We start from the raw sequence: 17570 nt of genomic DNA on the forward strand, positions 1-17570 counted from the left end.
TTTCATTCTGAGGTTTCCTGGAGGCAGGATCATCATTTTTTTTAAATTTATTTATTTATTATATATACAATATTCTGTCTGTGTGTATGTCTGCAGGCAGGAGAGGGCATCAGGCCTCATTCCAGATGGTTGTGAGCCACCATGTGGTTGCCGGGAATTGAACTCAGGACCTTTGGAAGAACAGGCAATGCTCTTAACCACTGAGCCATCTCTCCAGCCTCAGGATCATCATTTTTGAACTGACTTTGAGGTAAAAGCCAGTGGCCGGCTGGTTTGCTTTTCTGGTTTTCAGGTTGAACCCCAGTATCTGTCTCTAAGTTTTTATTAATCATGCTTCACTTAAGAGATCTATAAAACAAAAATGTCTCTAACCTGTAAGCCCCACTAACCCAAGGACAGGTAACTTCCTGGAATACTGGGGGCTTCTGTTCACATAAAATAAAGTCACCTTTCCCCTTCTGTAAACAAGGTTGATCATCCGAACTGTACAGGATGTGCTGGATCACACACAGGCGGGAAGTACGTCAGGATGTATGTTTACCCTTACTGGACAATGGAGGGAAGTACATAGCCTTGTGGGTCTTGCCTTTATAAGCTCTGTTTAATGAAATTTGGTGCCATACTCTGGGAATCCTGGGTATGGCGCTAACCAGTATCGGGGGAACTGGCTAGTATTTAATAAAGCTTGCTTCAAATTTGGCTCAAAACTTGTGGTACTGGTCTTAGTCTCGCCCGGCGGGATTAACAAGTCTTTGGTGAGAACACTTCAGAAGCTTGCAGGCTTGGCCTATGTCTGCTGTAACATCTGTGAGCTGTGGCAGGATGGGAAGATGGCATACTGATGGTGATCCAAAAGTTGCTAGTGCTGACAGGGCAGCATATGTAAGGCCAGTGAAGATGCTGGAACTTCAGTGGTCGCTGCCATGACCACATAAAGAGGCCAATCGCAAGTCCTCTTGCCAATGGGTGTGACCACAGAGGATAGAGGAGCCTTGTCTTGGGAGTGTGGTAGTGTGTGATCCTAGAGACCATTTCCAAAGTTCTAATGTTGGTATCCTTTCATTGGGCAGTAGCTTTGTGCTGTAAGGGTTCACAGCCAGCGTTGGGTTGGTTGACTAACAAGCATGTCATAGCCACCTTAGGTTAATTCATTAGCATATCAGGGCCTGTCTTGGCTCTCTTGCCTGACTTTTTAACAGTTCTCAAATCCTGGCTACCTTCAGATATTACAAAGCTCAAAGGAAAATTGTTCACAAACAAACCTGATCTTGTATTTCTTATATTTGTGTGCGTGTGTGTGCGCGCACCTGGGGAGGCAGGGGTGTCAAAGGTCAACGTTGGGTGTCATTCTTCTGGAAAGCCACCCACCTCATTGTTTGAGACATAGTTTCTCACCCGGACCTGGGGCTTGCTGATTAGGCCAGGCTGGCTGGCCAGGAATCTCCAGGATCCTCCTGGCTCCACCTCCCAAGCCCTAGAACTACAAGCCTGTGCCGTGCCCAGATTTGTTTACATGGATGTTAGGAATTGTACTTGGGTCCTCATACACGTGGGACACACGTGTTATCATCTGAGCCAGCTCCTCAGTCCCCTTAATCTCAATTGATATGATCGGATAGGAGAGAGGCAAAGTAAGCCAAGAGAATGTGTCTATAATAGCAGTAAAAAGAGGTTGAGTAGTTGTGAGGAAGGGGAACCCTTGATCTGGTCAAGTTTAGGGTAGGGGCCGAACCCTGGAATAGTACTTGTGATACTGAGGGAGCCTGGGGGCCAGCATGGGCTTTGCTCTGCTAATAGGCACCACCGCTATCCATTTGTCCCTTCGGCCTTTTGGAATTTGGGGAAAAGCAGTTTCCTTTGGGCCTGAAGCGTATGCACACATATAAAACAGTAGGCACTGTGAGCAGAAACACAAAGGGTGTTCTGTACGGTGTGGAGAATGACCTACAACAGCCATACTTTGTGTTTTTGAATGAGTTTATTAGGTGTACAACAAGCTGAAGCAAGAGAGTAAATAAAAGAGCTGGGGAGATAGCTAGGTAGACAGACAGATTGGGCGTTAAGAACATCCCACAGACATCAACAGAGGAATCCTCATGGGGACTGTCAGCTGGAGTTCACAGTAGAGAATCCCCCGGCAGAGCAGTGTCCCTGCAGGGAAGCTTCCAAGGAAAAGAACAGCCAGCACTAGACAGATATAATCTCAAACCCTGTGCTCACCTCTCACAGTAGAAGCTGACTGGGGAAGCTGAGGCAGTCACCTGAGTTTCTAATTGAGTTTTCCCCTCAGTGGCTGGGCTTCCCAGGGGCAGATTTCTGCCCCGTCCTCCCTGCAAGTGTGTTTGTAACCTATGCTAAACAATAGTAACCTCTGTTGGAGGGTTCACTTTCTATCTCTTCTCAAGGACATAATGTTTTTAGTTTTGGACTGTTTTGCTCTTCTTTCTCAGGTTGGCCAGCCTAGCCCTGGACAAGTGGCCTTGAGGATGCTTTCAGTCCAACCCGCTTAAAATTCTGGAACGGTGAACTTCTCAGTGAGCACAAACAGTGGTGACAATGACCATGCCCACCAGCTTGCACTTGGGTGCTGAGGACCCGAACTCTGGTCCTCCCACCTGTGCAGCGGGTGCTTTAGCCACTGAACCGTCTCACTAACCATGTGAACTTTTGATATTTGATGTAACTCCTTAAGAGTGAATAAGAAAAGCTTAACCCAATGTCCACTATTTTCTTAGGCTCCATGGCCTAACACACCCATGTGACTGGGTATTCCCAGGCATCTATGACAAAAGGGTTGATTCCCAACTGCTGTCTAGGGAGTGGACTGGCAGTAAAACCGGATTTCATGCCGGTCCTTTGGCCTTTATAATGGGGTGAAGGCCCAGGAAATAGAAAAGCAAAAAACCCAGCGCTAGCATAACAGATGGGATCAGTGCCATCCAATATAGGTGAGAGAAGTGGGGAGGGTGAGCCAATCGTGTGCTGTCAGGGGAAGCTTCTCTATGGAGAGCACTTAAAAGCATTTGTGTGTGTGCTGTGTAGAAGCAGCCTGGGTGGTGGCAGTGTATCAGAGGACACGGAAGGAAGTCAGCTCGCTGTGGGAAGGGCTGGACCATGCTATTGCTAAGTACATCCTAGAGTTCTCCTCCACTCAGTAAACATCCCCACCACCATGGGATAGTCCCTGAACACAGCAGAAACATGTCTGAACATGCACATGTAGTGTCCCCTACCAGGGATGGTGCCTCCAGATCTCTTGTGGTTCACTTGACATACGTTTGGCCAGGATGTGGAAGGGCTGTGGCTTTCTTTATTCAGCAGTGACGCTGGGACATCTTAGTTAGGGTTTCTGTTGTTGTAAAGGGACACCAAAACAATGGCGACTCTTAGAAAGGAAAACATTTAACTGGGACTGGTTTAGAGGTTTAGTTCATTGTTACGACAGGAAGCCTGGTAGCATGCAGGCAGATGTGGTGCTGGAGAAGGAGCTGAAAATTTTGCATCTTGATCCATAGGCAGCGGGAAGAGAATTGAGTCACTAGGCCTGGCTTGAGCTTCTGAGACCTTGGAGCCCACTCTCAGTGACACACTTCCTCCAATAAGGCCACATCAATTAAGAGTGCCTCTCCTGAGTGACTAAGCATTCAAACACAAGTCTATGGGGCCATTCCCATCCAAACCACCGCAGAAGGGAATCCTGGAGGGGTTGGGAATTGTATCTGTGTCTGCACAATGTCTAATAGCCAGACATTTGAGCATTGATAGAAAATGACTGTTTTGGGCTGGGGATATAGTCAGGGTGTGAACTGCATGCAAGAAACCCCGGGTTCACTTCTGTACTGCATGCAAGAAACCCTGGGTTCACTTCTGCACTGCATGCACCAGGCATGGTGGAACACGCCTGTGATCCAACTCCCTCCATAGCCCAAACCATGCTAGCAGGCACACTGGGGCAGAAAGCTAGCCTGGCTTTTATTCTAATGCAGGTGAAGGTTGTATCTGTTTCCTATAGACTGGGGTCTGGTCTCCCAATCTTTAATGACCAGATAGCTTTAAAAGCAGCAGCAGAAAGGATATGAAGGAAACTGGGGAGACCATTAAATTCCAGGGATATGGCAGGCCTAAAACAAGCTTTACAAAATGGGGAGAGATTTATGGAATATTGGCCCTTATGACATTCGCTATGTTTCCAGCAGGCAGGGGAAAGAGGCTCCATTTCCTTCCCATGTCCTTCGCTATGGTTCCTTATTTTCTAACTTGCCTCTGCCTCTGTGGGATATACCTGAGGATCCATCTACAGATTCTAGCTGGCCTTCAGTAGTCGACAGTGAACCCATTCGTTACCCAGTTTTGTCCCCTTTGATTGGAGAGGTGGATCAAGATCAACTGAGTAGCAGAGAGACTGTCTCACACATCAAGTTCTCAACCCTTGGGGTGATAGGCTAGTAAGGGGAGGAACAGTTATCTTTCTGGAGATGGGGGGACATTTTCCTAGCATTCAAACCCTGTTCTTTTTTTTTTTTTTTTTCTCTCCTTGTAGTTCCTTCCTTGTTGTCATGGCAATTGTTGACTGGTGTGGCTTTGGAGGTAAGTTGTCTGCATGCAGACGGGGTTATAATGAAGTTAGAAGTTTCATGACGTCACCCTGGCAGCCATCTTAGGCTGAAACTAGTTTCAGTCAGCCTACTTGAAGAGGAACTTGGGCTCACAGGCATCCTGTTCTCAAGGATGTGTAAGATCAGGGCTGGATAGTGCTGCTGTCAACTGAAAGGCTGTGGAGTCTGGGAAGATTTGCCCTCCGTGGGTCACGGCTCTCTCTATTCCTGACTGTGACCACCAGCTTCAAGTTCCCTCCACTCTGATTTCCCCATCATGGTGGAACTGCACCTCAAACTGTGAACAAAACAAACCCTCACTTTCTTCGATTGCTTTTGCTGGGATGTTTTATTATAGCAACAGAAGAGTAAGACGGCTGCTGGTGGGGGGATTCAGGGTTAGCACCTGCTCTCAGCACAGCTTTGGTCTGGACACTGGAGACATCGCAGAGGACAGAAACAAGGGTGCTTACAGGAAAAGACCTGGGAGACAGAGGCTGTTGATCCCACTGGGTGAGAATAAGACCACTACCACGATTTTTGAACCGAATTTGAAGCAAGCTTTATTAAATACTGGCCATGATGGTGGACACTGGCCAGGTCCACACTCGGGATTCCTAGAGAATGGCACTAACTTACATTAGGCTTATAAAGGCAAAGCTCACAAGGCTACGCACTTCCTGCCTTTGTCCAATCAGGGGCAAACACATCCTGACATACCTCCCACCACATATGATCAAGAACATTCTGTGTAGTTGTGGCAACCGAGCTCTTTACAGAAGGAAAAACAGGTGACTTTTTGTTACCTTATGTAAACAGCCCCCACATTCCAGGATGTTACCTTTCTTGGGCAAGTGGTGGTGCTTCCAGGCTAGAGGCATTTCTGTTTTATATTTCTTTTAAGAGCAGTAACTGAAACATGAAACATAACTTTAGCCTTGGGTACACATCCTAACCTCCTCCAGCTTCCTATGATACGAAGAGTGACAGGCACCTGGAGAGATACTGCTAGGGGTGGCTATGCCCAACTATGTTTGACCTCATTTTCTTACACTGCAGCCTTCTGATCTGAGATCTAATGACTTTCACAGACCCCCCACCTCCCATGGTGCCCTTGTAATGGAGTGTTAGAGAAAACTTGAGTTGCTAAAAGTCAACAGCTAAGCTGACAGTCCTGGGATCCATCCCCAATAGTGAACACACTTGCTGTGGTATTGTATATCTGTAATCCCAACACTCTTGAGAGTAGAAGCATTTGCAATAGAAATTCAAGGTCTTCCTTGGTTACATAATGAGTTGGAGGCATAGCCTTAGACTATGACATAGTTAAGCAATCAAGCAAGCGGTCAATGAGCATGGCAGAAGTTCTAGAACCAAGCACCACTCTGAACCAAAGTTGCTTTAGTATGCCTGGCCCTACCATATATCCACGTTATGCCTGTGGCTAGAGAAAAGGCAATGATAGACAGAAAATACCTTAGTAACTCAGAGTCCACATTTGCTTTATAGAGCTTGTGCACTCAGTGATCTGCAACCAGCAGAGGCTCAGCTGGGATGCGGCTGAGATTCGCTTGAAAACAGGAGCGTGCTCATGTTAGGATAGACCTTGTTCACACAGCAAGCAAGGGTGCAGTTGACTATTTTGGAGGCTGCTTTAGGCCAAGCTTTATTTATCCTTAGTAGAGAGGTAGTTTTAGGCCAAGCCCAATTCAACAAAAGTGTATTGATTGTGGGCTCTAAGAATTCTGTCCCTAGTATCTGTGCAGGCCCAACAGAACTGTCTCTGTCCTTGTGAGACCAGCTATACCAGGATCCTCTAGTGAGAGGGGCCTGACCAGCAGATCAGTACACCTGTAGTTGCTGGTGCCAGTCGTGCAGTTAGCAGGAACTTTACTGTAGGTCATCATTTAACTGTGAGAATCCTTGTCAGCAGGCAAAACAGCCCAGAATGGCTGCCAGCAGCCCGAGGAGTTCACTAATCCTCAAGAGGCCCTCAGGAATATAAAGCAGGATCCTTGACTTCACTGCAGAAGAGAATTTTAAGAAGAGTCAGTAGGAAGCAAAGCTAGAGTTTATTAGATTTTTAATAAAACATTTTAGATTCTGTTTTATTTGGGTTGGTGTGAGTGGCGGAGTGCAGGTGTGGCGGTCAGGTGACAACCCTCAGAAGCTGTTTTTTTCTTTTCAGCATGTGGGTTCCAGATCAAACTCAGGCTGCCTCCACCTCCTGAGTGCTGCTGTTAAAGGCATGTGCCACCACTACCCAGGAAAGTTCAAGTTGAGTTGGATGTGGTGGCATATGCTTGTTATCCAAGCTCTTAGGAGGAGGAAGCAAGTGGATGAGGAAGGAGTTCAAGATGGTCTTTGGCTAAAGTTCAGGCCAGCCTGGGCTATATGAGATCTTGTCCCAAACAACCAAACATCAAAAACCAACCAACCAACCAACCAACAAAAAAACAAAACAAAACAAAACAAAACAAAAAACAACAAACTAACCTTGTCCCCAGATCCAATTTAGGCACCCACAGCTCTAGGGTGTGGCTTATATATTTTTGACAGTTTGCTGTAGATCATCAGTAGAGGCAAATTTAAATCAGGGGTTGGGAAAACAGGGGAGAAGTTTGGTTGGCCAGTATTGAGGAGCGTGTCTGCTAGTGGCCTCAGATGGGTAGAAGCCAGGGATGATGCCATCCTACAGAGCACAGGGCAATCATCCTTAAACCCTGTCATCCAGTCAGGCATTGGGGAGGCTTACACAGGAAGACCTTAAGTTAAGGCCTACCTAGGCTTTACCTAACACATCCTAGGTCAGCTAGACAGCGAGGCCCTGTTTCAAACAAAGCAACCCCAAAACTCTATTCTTCCCAATAACCAGGTCCCAAATAATCAATACTGCTAGGCAGATGTGATGTCTATTCTTGGTTGTCAACTTGACTACATCTAAAACTAAAAGCCCCCAAATGGCTGGGCACACCCACGAGGGATTCTTGCTTAATTACATCATTTGATTGAGATCTTTGAGGTGAGAAGATACAATCTGGATCTTTTGAGGTAGGGAGATAAATCTTTAATCTGGGGGCACACCTGCCAGCACTCTATTTAAAGTACACGGAAGAAGGAAGCTTGTCGTCTTTGTATGCTTATTCTTGCTCTCACTAGCAAGTCCATTGCTTCACTGACATTAGATCCTACTTCTTTGGGCTATCAGTGTATACTGACGACCATCAGCCTTGTGGACTGAACAACTAGTGGATTGCAGGACTAGCTGGACCACAGTCTGCAAGCTATTCTCATAAAGCATATATATGTATACACACACACACACACACACACACACACACGTTCCTCTAGAGAACCCTAACACAACAGAAACACAGGAGCTTCACCAACGAAACAAAGTGTTCCAGACTAACCACTCGAGCCTCCTTCCCATCACACTCTTCCTTGCTCCTGTCAGCCTTCACTATCAAACATTCAACACAACAACAAAAGGTAATCATCTCTCAATGCTCACAAGGCTGGCTGTGTCTCGACTGAAATTAGCCCTCCCGTTGGTCGGTTGACAAGGTTGCTTCTGACAAGAGTGTCATCTGAGACAAACACTTAATTTGAGCAGGCACGTATCAATCTTAAAGAAAAAAAAAAGGTGCCCAAAAGAGCACTGCGAACTAACAACCGTGCTGCAGGTTTGTAGTGCGCTAAGGGCTTGCCAATAACGTCTTGTAATTCGACCTGACAACACTCTGGCTTATGACAATGCGGCAGTGCAGGAGCACTCGAGGAACCAGGTCGGTGACCGCCTGGCTCTAGACACTCGGCTAGGGGTTAGGAGACAGGAGCACGCCAGGCTGCGTGAGATCCAGATGAACCACCAGGTCCCGCACTCGAGCCCCACCCGCTCCAAACCAAACCATCCTGGATGTTTCCTCTCTCTCCCTTTCTGCACACAGCCAAGCAGATCCTCAAAAGGCGTCTTAACTCGAACCGAAGTCGCACGGATTCACGTGCGATCGGGCGAAGTCTTGGCTTGCTGCCTCGTGAGGAGCTCGGGGTGACTTCTAGGCCAGTGGCTGCAGCGAGGCCAGGCCAGATGTTTGTAGCAGGTGCTCTCAGCAGGTGTTCGCAAGGAGACCCTGGGCTTTGCAGCTGAGCCGAGCTTCCCGGCCTCTGCGCAGTGCGGCGTGCAGCGAGGCGGTGTCTTCGAGGGAGTTTGGCGAGCCCATCCATATTTTTTAAAGGGCTCGCGTCCTGCAATCCAAGGCTGCTGCTCCGCAGGGTCGAGGGTGCACCTGCGCTGTGCACGGTCACGTGACCCAACCCCCTGCACCTCCGCAGCTAGCCAGACTGGGAGACAGCGAATGTAACGTCCCAGGACAAAGAGGAAGGATAGTTCCTGAAACCCGTTCGCCTGTGCAAGTGCAAATGCCGGCGCCCGGACACCGGCGGCTCGCCGTACGCCTCCCTGATCCTGCTGCGCTCCTAAGGGAGACCGGGTCTGCGCGCGGCCCGCGGTTTCTCGGCGCGCACCTGGCGGCCACGGGTGCGCGCCCCACCCTCCAGGTGAGCAGCGCCAGACCCCGCCCTTACCGCAAAGCCCCGCCTCCTACCCGCGCCTGCGCAGTATCTCCGGCGGCGCCGGGCGCCGGGGCGGCGCGGCCGTCGCAGTTCGGCGGGCGCAGTGCGCGTGCGCCGTGGCGGCCGGGGGGCGGGCGGCGTCCGCGGCGAGGAGCGGGGGTGGGGAGGCGCCGTCTGGCTCGGGCTGGGCCGGCGGGGAGCACAAGCGAGCCACGGCGGCCCCGTGGGCAGCCTCGGCGGCCCGCAGGTGAGACGGGCGTGGGGCCTGGCGCAGGACTGTGAGGGGAGACCGGGTGGGCCTTGCGGCGCGCAGACCCAGGTGAGCGCAGCCCGCGGGCCCCGGGCGCATTGTCCGCGGGCGGCGCCCCTCAGCGCCCCCTGCCGGCCGGGCTCGGCGGGGCCGGGGCGCGGCGGGCTAGGGCCGGGGCGTGCGCGAGTTCCTTTGTTCGTCGCCCCCGCCCGGTCCCCGCCGCCCCCGCCAACATGGCGCTGGTGGGGTCCCTGCCCCTGCCCGGCGACCGCTTCCCGCGCGCTTTGTTCCGCGCCGTACGGGGGGGCGGGGGCGGCGGCATTGCGTAACCGGGCGGGGGAGGGGCGTGGCGGGACCCCCGCGGCGGGTCACCCTGGTGACGCCCTGCCTGGGGGGCTCAGGGCTGGGGCCCGCGTGACCTTGGGTTTGCCTCCCCGTCAGCGCCTGGGCGAAGCGCGACGCGTTGCGGGTACTGCGCAGCGCTGGGGGTCGCGGTCCCTGGTGGCTTCCTGCACGGCTGGTACGTTCTGGGCCTTTCCGGGAGGAGGGGGTGTGGGGTTGAGAAATGGCTTCAGTCTACCACGTCGTTGCCTGCGCATCACAAAGTTTGTTTACGCAATTGTTTTTATATTGATTTGGTTTTTATAATCAGCGAATTGGGTTTCGGGTTTTGTAAGGGTTATTCTGTTTGAAATCTTACTCCTGGCTTTTAAAGGTTTATTTATCATCGTGTGCGTCCACAAGCCGTACAAGGTACGTTTAAGTGTAAAGGATTTCAATGTGTCTAGTGCGGAAGATGGGATCCGTACCGAAATGCGAATGCCTCAGTAACTTTGCTTGGAATTTTCTGGAAGAAACTGCAGCCTGAGAGGATTGATGGAGAGTAATTGCCTTCTGCGTAGCTTTTGTTAGGCTGTGGAAAATGAAACCCGATCTTAGTCGTTTTTACCTACATATCCTGAGCATACTTTTGAGGTGGTGAAATTTTGGATAGAGGCGAAGAGGCTTGTTTTTAGCCTTCTTTTTCATCCCTTTAGCATTCACCGGAAAAAATCGATGTCTGATTTATAGGATGTTCATTAATAGGTTTGATAACAGTTAACGTTACCTAATATAGTTATAAAAATGTGTAGTGTTTCTTACAATAAGTAAAATGAAATTAGCTTAAAATCTTACTAAAATGCCTATGAAATGGATCAAGCGAAAGGGATTTCAAGCTAAATTAATTTGTATGAAGTCTCTTGTACTCTAGACTGAAGACTTAAACTCAATATCCTGTCTTGGCTGGGAGTACAAGCCGCACTGTCATGAGGGACCATATTTTTATGCTTAGGGATTTTGAAATATATGTGAATGGGTGCTTTGTCTGCATATTTGTTTTGTGTACTGCATGTATGCCTGGTGCCCAGGGAGGCCAGTAGAGGGCTCTGATCCCCTGGGACTGAAGTTAACAGCTGAGTGCCATCTGGGTGCTGGGAATCAAACCTGGGTCCTTTGGAAGAGCCAGTGAGTGCGCGCTTAACCGCTGAGCCCCGCTTAAGATTGTTAAAAAATACTTTAACTGATTTGTAGACCTTGTCTGATTCCACTTTTGGTGTTCAAAGGAGATGGGGGATAGCTCAAGACGGTAGTGTGGGGTTGCTGTCCTGTGCTCCACATCTAGTCTTCACACTCGGTTGTGCCAAGATTACTTAGGATACCCTCACCAGACCTAGCAACAGCAGGCGAGTAACTCCAAGGACTGGTGGCAGGGAAGGGAAATTTAAGGCCATTTTGGGTAAAAGTCGGAAGGAGGCTGGAGGGGAGAGCTCAGTGGAAGAGCAATTCCTCTGTGCGTGGTGGACTCCAGGTTCTGCCTCCGGGAGAACAAAGTGACTACCCTGTAGCTCTCTGGAAGTAGTGCAGATTGTTTAGGGAATGAAGTCGTTTCTTTCCTGTTGTTGACCTGCCTCCTCCCCCTTGCCACCGGTGGGTGGGTCGAGAGGGACTGACTCAATAGTGCCCTTAATTACGGGTTCCAAGCAGACCACAGTACAGAATGCCAGTCACACTTGGGGAAGCGTGTGCTCGAGGTGCCTGCCATTCTCTGTCTTTCTTAGGGTCACAGTTCACATTTTCATTTGGGGAACTCTGAAAAATACTGCCGTTGTGGGCTTGGAACTTACTTTTATGGGACACAGAAGGGCTGAAAACAAAAGACGAAGGGATTGGTGGATTTTTAAAATTACTTCCTCTGCTAAGTGGAAAACGGGAGAAGTCAATAGAGAACCTACTAGTACCACATCAGATCGCTTCAGGACAGGGTTTACCAAGCTTTAAAACTGAGGGTACCTCATTGCGCAGGGGCCTGCTAGGGGAAATTTTTTTTTTTCTGATTTTTCTGAAGGACATATAATTTAGTTTCAGTTTGGCTAACTTCAGTAGGAGTGACTCCATTTTGATTTGTAATCTGGTCTTTTGAAGCCTAGTGCAAGATTGAGCTTGAAGACCATGGTGTAGTGACATTTCATTTGTATTTTAATAAATAAAGCTTGCCTGAAGTTCAGAGAGTAAAATAGCCTGCACTGATCATCTTTACAGACCAGGCAGTGGTGACACACACCTTTAGTCCCAGAAGCCACACTAGTTTGCCATAGAAACTGGGCGATGGTGGTGCTTGCCTTTAATCTCAGCACTAGAGAGGAGTATAAGATGGGAGGAGACAACTCAAGCAGAGTTCCTGGAGGTTCCTGGAGGCAGGATCACCATTTCAGACTGAGGTAGAGGTAAGAGCCAATGGCTAGCTGTTTTGCTTTTCTGACCTTCAGGTTGAACCCCAGTTTCTGTCTTTGGGTTTTTATTAATCGTGCTACATTGTCTCTTTGTTAAAATTATTTTTTATTTGTTTTTAACTGTCTTTATGCTGTATCTCAGGCAGTAGTGCCTTCCATTACTTGGGAATGGTGGTGTTGGGATTGATATGGTTGTGTGTGTGTGCCTCTATTGTTTTGTGGGTGATCCCAAAATTTACCCTTACCGGTTGATAAGTCAGTCTCTTGGGAAGAGTTTTCTTTTGTAGAGTCTGACCTTTGGGGTAGCTAACACAGTTATACCTGAGCTAACTGCAGTATTAATTATTTGCAGTATTTTTTTTCTATATGTTAGAAATACATGAACGGAGTCAGGCGTGGCACACAGCTGTAATCCCAACATTAAGGGATGGAAGAGACAGGAGCACTAAAGTCTCAGGCAACATAGACCTATTGTGGGGTATATTTAGAGGTTGGAAATGATGTCTGCATGCCCATTAGTAGAATCTCAGTTTGCTGAGGAATATTTAAATACAAATTTTCAGCTAAATGTATATTCTTTTCCTCTTTCTAAATGAGAAGCTGCAAGATGCTGTTTTAACTAGCTGCTTTGTTCAGTTTGGAAGCCTGGTGTTGTGAAAAGCATGTTTTGGAGTGGTGTGGCTGGAAGTCAGGATTTCCCCCTGTTGTGTTGAACTCACCTCTGCAGTACTGGTCAAACACGTGGAGTGGAGACTTGAAAGCCTTCAATTCCTGAGCTGCAGACTGGGAGGAAGCCTGTCCCAGTGTAGTTCCAGAAACACAGCTGGACAAGTCAGTGTTGATCCTTCTCCCTCCCTTCCCCACTCTGCCAGTTACTAGTGCCTTGTCTTTATGAGGAAGTAAACAGCTTGTTTCATACTCTTGTAATATTGAATCTAGTTTAAGTTGAGTCCTTATTGGGTGCCTAACTTAAAATGTTCCTAAGTCAGAGCTGGAGAGGTGGCTCACTGTTAAAAGCACTTGCTATTCTTGCAAAGGACTCCTGTTTGGTACCTAGCACCCATGTGGCAGCTCAATGAGGTTTGTAGTTCCAGTTTCAGGGACTCCACTGCCCTCTTCTGGCCACCATAGACACTGCTTGCACATATATGTACATACAGGCAAAACACCCATGAATATAAGATAGAAGTAAATCTTAAAAAAAAATGATAGATTGTATTAGGTTCTTTCCACGAGTCCTGTAGGACTTACGTACATGATAAGAAGTGTGTCTGCAGTATAACATTTTTTAAAAAAAATAATTTTATGTACATTGGCGTTTTACCTACATGTCTGTGAGAGTGTCAGATCCCCTAGATTAGAGTTATAGACAGTTCTGAGCTACCATGTGGGTGCTGGGAATTGAACCCAGATTCTCTGGAACAGTAGCCCATGCTCTTAATCTCTCCAGCTCCCAATCTAATAGTTTATTAAGAAGGTGTATATGCTTAGTGTGTGTGATGGACTTACACATTCACAAATACCTGAGAAGAGAAAGATGTGCTACACAGGACTAAGAGTATTTAAATAGGAAAGAAAAGAAGTCCAAATAGTGGGTGGGGACAGAAAGAGAGTTGACATTGGTAGGAGTTAATAGTTTGCAGTGGGAGAAATTTTTCCATCTGTTCAGGCTTTGCATATTCAGCTAAAAGTTAGATGTTACCTTTTACTCTTAGGAGGCATAAGTACCTTATCAGGAATAGGCCAAAGTTCATAACAGTTTATTCCTTGTTTTCCTGTCAGTTTAGTGGCTGCACCTTAATCTATTCATATTTTAACTACTGTCTGCAGTCAGCACCTGGCTGCTCAGACCATGGCCTCGTGAGATTTCCTGTCCCGCTAGCACTGGCTCAGCACCAGCCACCAAATGTAGGTTTTAATTAAGTCTGTATCATTTGTTTACCAATACTCAGGAGTCACATGTTGGGGTGAAAACCTACTAGATCAGAGAGGCTGAGAAGCAGTCAACTGGCCTTCCTTTTTGCCAGAGACCCAGCAAGAGAAACTTCTCTCCAGTCCTCCAAACCAGAAAGATTTAAGCAAATCCCTAAAGTTTCTCCCTCCTCCTTGCCGTGTTCTCTCTGTCCATATTCCTGGTTCCTCCATCCTTCTATCCTCTCTGGCTGATTCCTGTCAACTAGTTGCTGACTCTGCCCCCAGAGTTTAATTTTATTAACATAGTCTCGGGTTCACAGTGCCATCAAATATCCTGCAACAATTCCTGGCATATGGTAACTTCAGTGGACACTGAAATGCATCATCACCTTTGATTTCATTTGGCTGATTTGTATGAGAATAAGTTTGAAAAAAAGATGTTGAATTCCATATTTCACATGAATGTAGTTGTTACATATTTGTAGTAGACAGTAGTTGGTATTATTTGAGATACTGTCTCACTATAGTGCTGGCTAACCAGGGACTTACTATATAGACCAGATGGGCTTAGAACTCAAAGATCTGCCTGCCTCTGCCTTGTAAGTGTGGGAATTAAAGAAACAAGCCTCTATGCATTGCCAGGTGTTCATTATGTCAGGAAGCCATGTTAATGTAGGACCACTACTAGACTTGAGTTCTAGAGCAGTGTGGGAAGTAGGTTGACCTTAGGCAAGTGGTGAAGCCTACTGAAGTCAGGGTTTATCATACTCATGTCATTCTATGTGGGCCTTAGCCACATTTTGGCAGATTAAGTGGAAAAACCAAAGGTTATTTTTTCTAAGTGCTGAAGATCAGGTTTTGTGTTGGACTAGTAACTATTTAAAAAAATATACTCTTTGAGATTTTTTTTTTAAAGATTGTAATTGTCTTTTTTCTTTTTCTTTTTTTCTTTTCTCTTTTTGACAGGCTCTCATGTAGCCCAGGTTGGTCTCAAGCTTCTTTCCCTTTACCACCACTTCCCAAGTGCTGATCCCAGGTTTGCACCTCCACACCTGGCATTTTGCCTGTAGTTACATTCTTGCAAGATCCACTTTGTTTTTATGTTAAGATTGTATGCTGAAATTGCTACAAGTAGCTTGAGTTGGGTCCTAACTTAAGTGGTAAAGAATACTCTTTTTCCTGTTTGTGATGGTTCCTGTGAATTGTCACCAAGACAGATCTACTGTCACCTGGGAGACAGGCTTCTGAGTTGCCTGTGTTTTGTGCAAGATTATCTTAATTAAGTTAATTGATGTGGGAGAGACCCACCCCTGACTGAGATTCTGGACTGGAGAAAGGGAGCAGAGAGCAGATGAATTCATCTTTTTGTTTCCTGATTGTAGTTGCCTTGTAACCAGCAGCTTTAAGCTCCTGCTACCTTAATTTGCATTTGTACCTTTGAACTCTGACCTAGAACAAGCCTTTCTCCCTCAAATTTCTTCTGTCAGGGTATTTTATCACAGGAACAGAAGAAACTATGATGCTATGCAATAGCTGTTGCTTACCTCTAGGTTATTGTAGACTGATGGATTTTTTTCTTTTGTTATTTATGTATGTATGTATGTATCCAGTGTTTTAATCGTATAGTTACTCTTTTTCTACAGTTTATCCCAACTTGGCTATATTGGGCCTTTCTTTGACATGCCATGACAAAACCTGTTTTGGCTTTTGCTTCCTGATACTTTTACTCAAAATGTGGATGTTGTTTTAGCTCCTGTGGTTGGGAGTGGAGGTTAGGCCTGTTATGTCCTTAGTGCTACTGCCACTGTCCCACTTCCATTGGGCTGACTTGGGACATGTATACATTTTGATGCTATGTGAAATCCTTTAGTTCAAGGTTAGTTTTTTAAGGTTTCACACTGAATGCATCCTTTTTTCTCTAATATTGAAATGTGTAGTCTTAGCAACATCAATGCAATTGCATTATTCTACAACACAGATAATAGACATTTGAAAATAAAATTAGTAAGTAGAGCAACAGTAGGTTATGTTTGACTGACAGTTCTTTATGCCTTTACAAACTTAACTGCATAGGATGTATTTGTTGATATTCTGAATCTTAAAACCATTTAAAAATATTAGCTGGCTGGTAAGAAGTACTGAAAAGCACTTCTTCTTCAGTCAGACTTGACGACCTGAGTTCCATCTCTACGTCTCACAGTAGAAGGAGAAATCAGCCCCCCCCTACACACACACACACACAGACACACACACCAATACTGCCTTGAAAAGAAAATTTCAGTTGTGCTACTAGCTTGATAGTTTATTTAAATGCTTAAACTTTCTTAGCTTTAAGGGTTTTAATGTAATGTTTTTAACTGTCAGTCTTTTGAGAGAGGATCTTGTAACCCTCTTGGCTCAGCTCCTCCAGTTCTGGGATTGCAGACTGGGCCACTGCTGCTGCTTGCTTTAATTTTCTTGCTGTCTTTTTGTTTGCCTTTTTGGAGGTGGGGTCTGTGTCACATATCCCTGTGAACATTTATGTAATTTAGGAATCAGAAAAATTTTCAGAAGTCATAGTGTCATTTCTATTGTTTCTTTATCAGTCCCACCTTCCCCAGTAATATGTTTCTGTTGCTTCTTGGGTGTTGGAGTTTTGAAAATAGAAATACATGCATTCTTATTTCCTTTTTTGAGTATGGTAGATGGTTGCTTGATGTCAGCAATTCAGGGACCCATGGTGAGTCTTCTGGAGCAGTTGAGGTGTTGCCAGGTTGGAAATGCTGTTTTTGTTTCTCCATCGACAGGGTTAGTGCTTCATTCTGCACTGCACTCACTGCGCAAGTCCCTGCACTGTGACAAACGTTTGCAGTTTGAGATTCAGCAGCAAAATTAGCATGAATCTGTTACAATTGCACTGAAGATCTTTTGCTTGTTTTTTTGAGACAGTTTCTGTGTGTAGTCCAGGCTGTCCTGGAACTCGCTCTGTGGACCAGACTGACCTCAAACTCACAGAGATCCACCTGCCTCTGCCTCAAGTGCTGGGATAAAAGGTGTGGACCACTATTGCCTGGCTACTGAAGATTTAAAAAAAAAAAGATTTATTTTCATTTCCATAGAAATGTGTTTGTGATATGACAGTATATTGTGTGTGGTTCCTGATGGAGGCCAGAGAGAGGGCATCAGATCTCTTGAAGATGAAGTTAGAATCAGTTGTGAGCTACCTTGTGTTGGTGCTGGGAACTGAACTTGGGCCGTCTGCAAGAGCAGTCCTGGCTTTTAGATACTGAGCCATTTCTCCAGCCCAGAAGATTCACTCTTACCTGACAGTTTTGGCATACTGTTCTGTTTTCTTCTCCTTTAAGCCTAGAACTTCTACCTTTTTGATAAAGGAAGTACCTGTGACTTCTTTGGCATATTCAAACTGAAAACATCACTGTATTTGTACTCTAAGTAAGATATGAACATGAGTTCTCGGGTACTGCA

At 46.6% G+C, this 17570-nt stretch overlaps 1 protein-coding gene across 1 annotated transcript in view; it reads left to right on the forward strand.

Annotated features, from left to right (window-relative positions):
- Window positions 1-9326: 9326 nt before the first annotated feature.
- Spin1 (spindlin 1) overlaps window positions 9327-17570 on the forward strand; it is a 43736-nt gene continuing 35492 nt past the window's right edge. Inside the window, exon 1 of the mRNA XM_050143755.1 lies at window positions 9327-9417. The gene's annotated coding sequence lies outside the window, so the exon portion shown is untranslated. The remainder of the gene's footprint in view (window positions 9418-17570) is intronic.

Source organism: Alexandromys fortis, unplaced genomic scaffold, assembly GCF_014885135.2.
Source record: "Alexandromys fortis isolate MF-2015 unplaced genomic scaffold, M_Fortis_MF-2015_v1.1 scaffold_1, whole genome shotgun sequence".
Taxonomy (NCBI): Eukaryota; Metazoa; Chordata; class Mammalia; order Rodentia; family Cricetidae; genus Alexandromys; species Alexandromys fortis.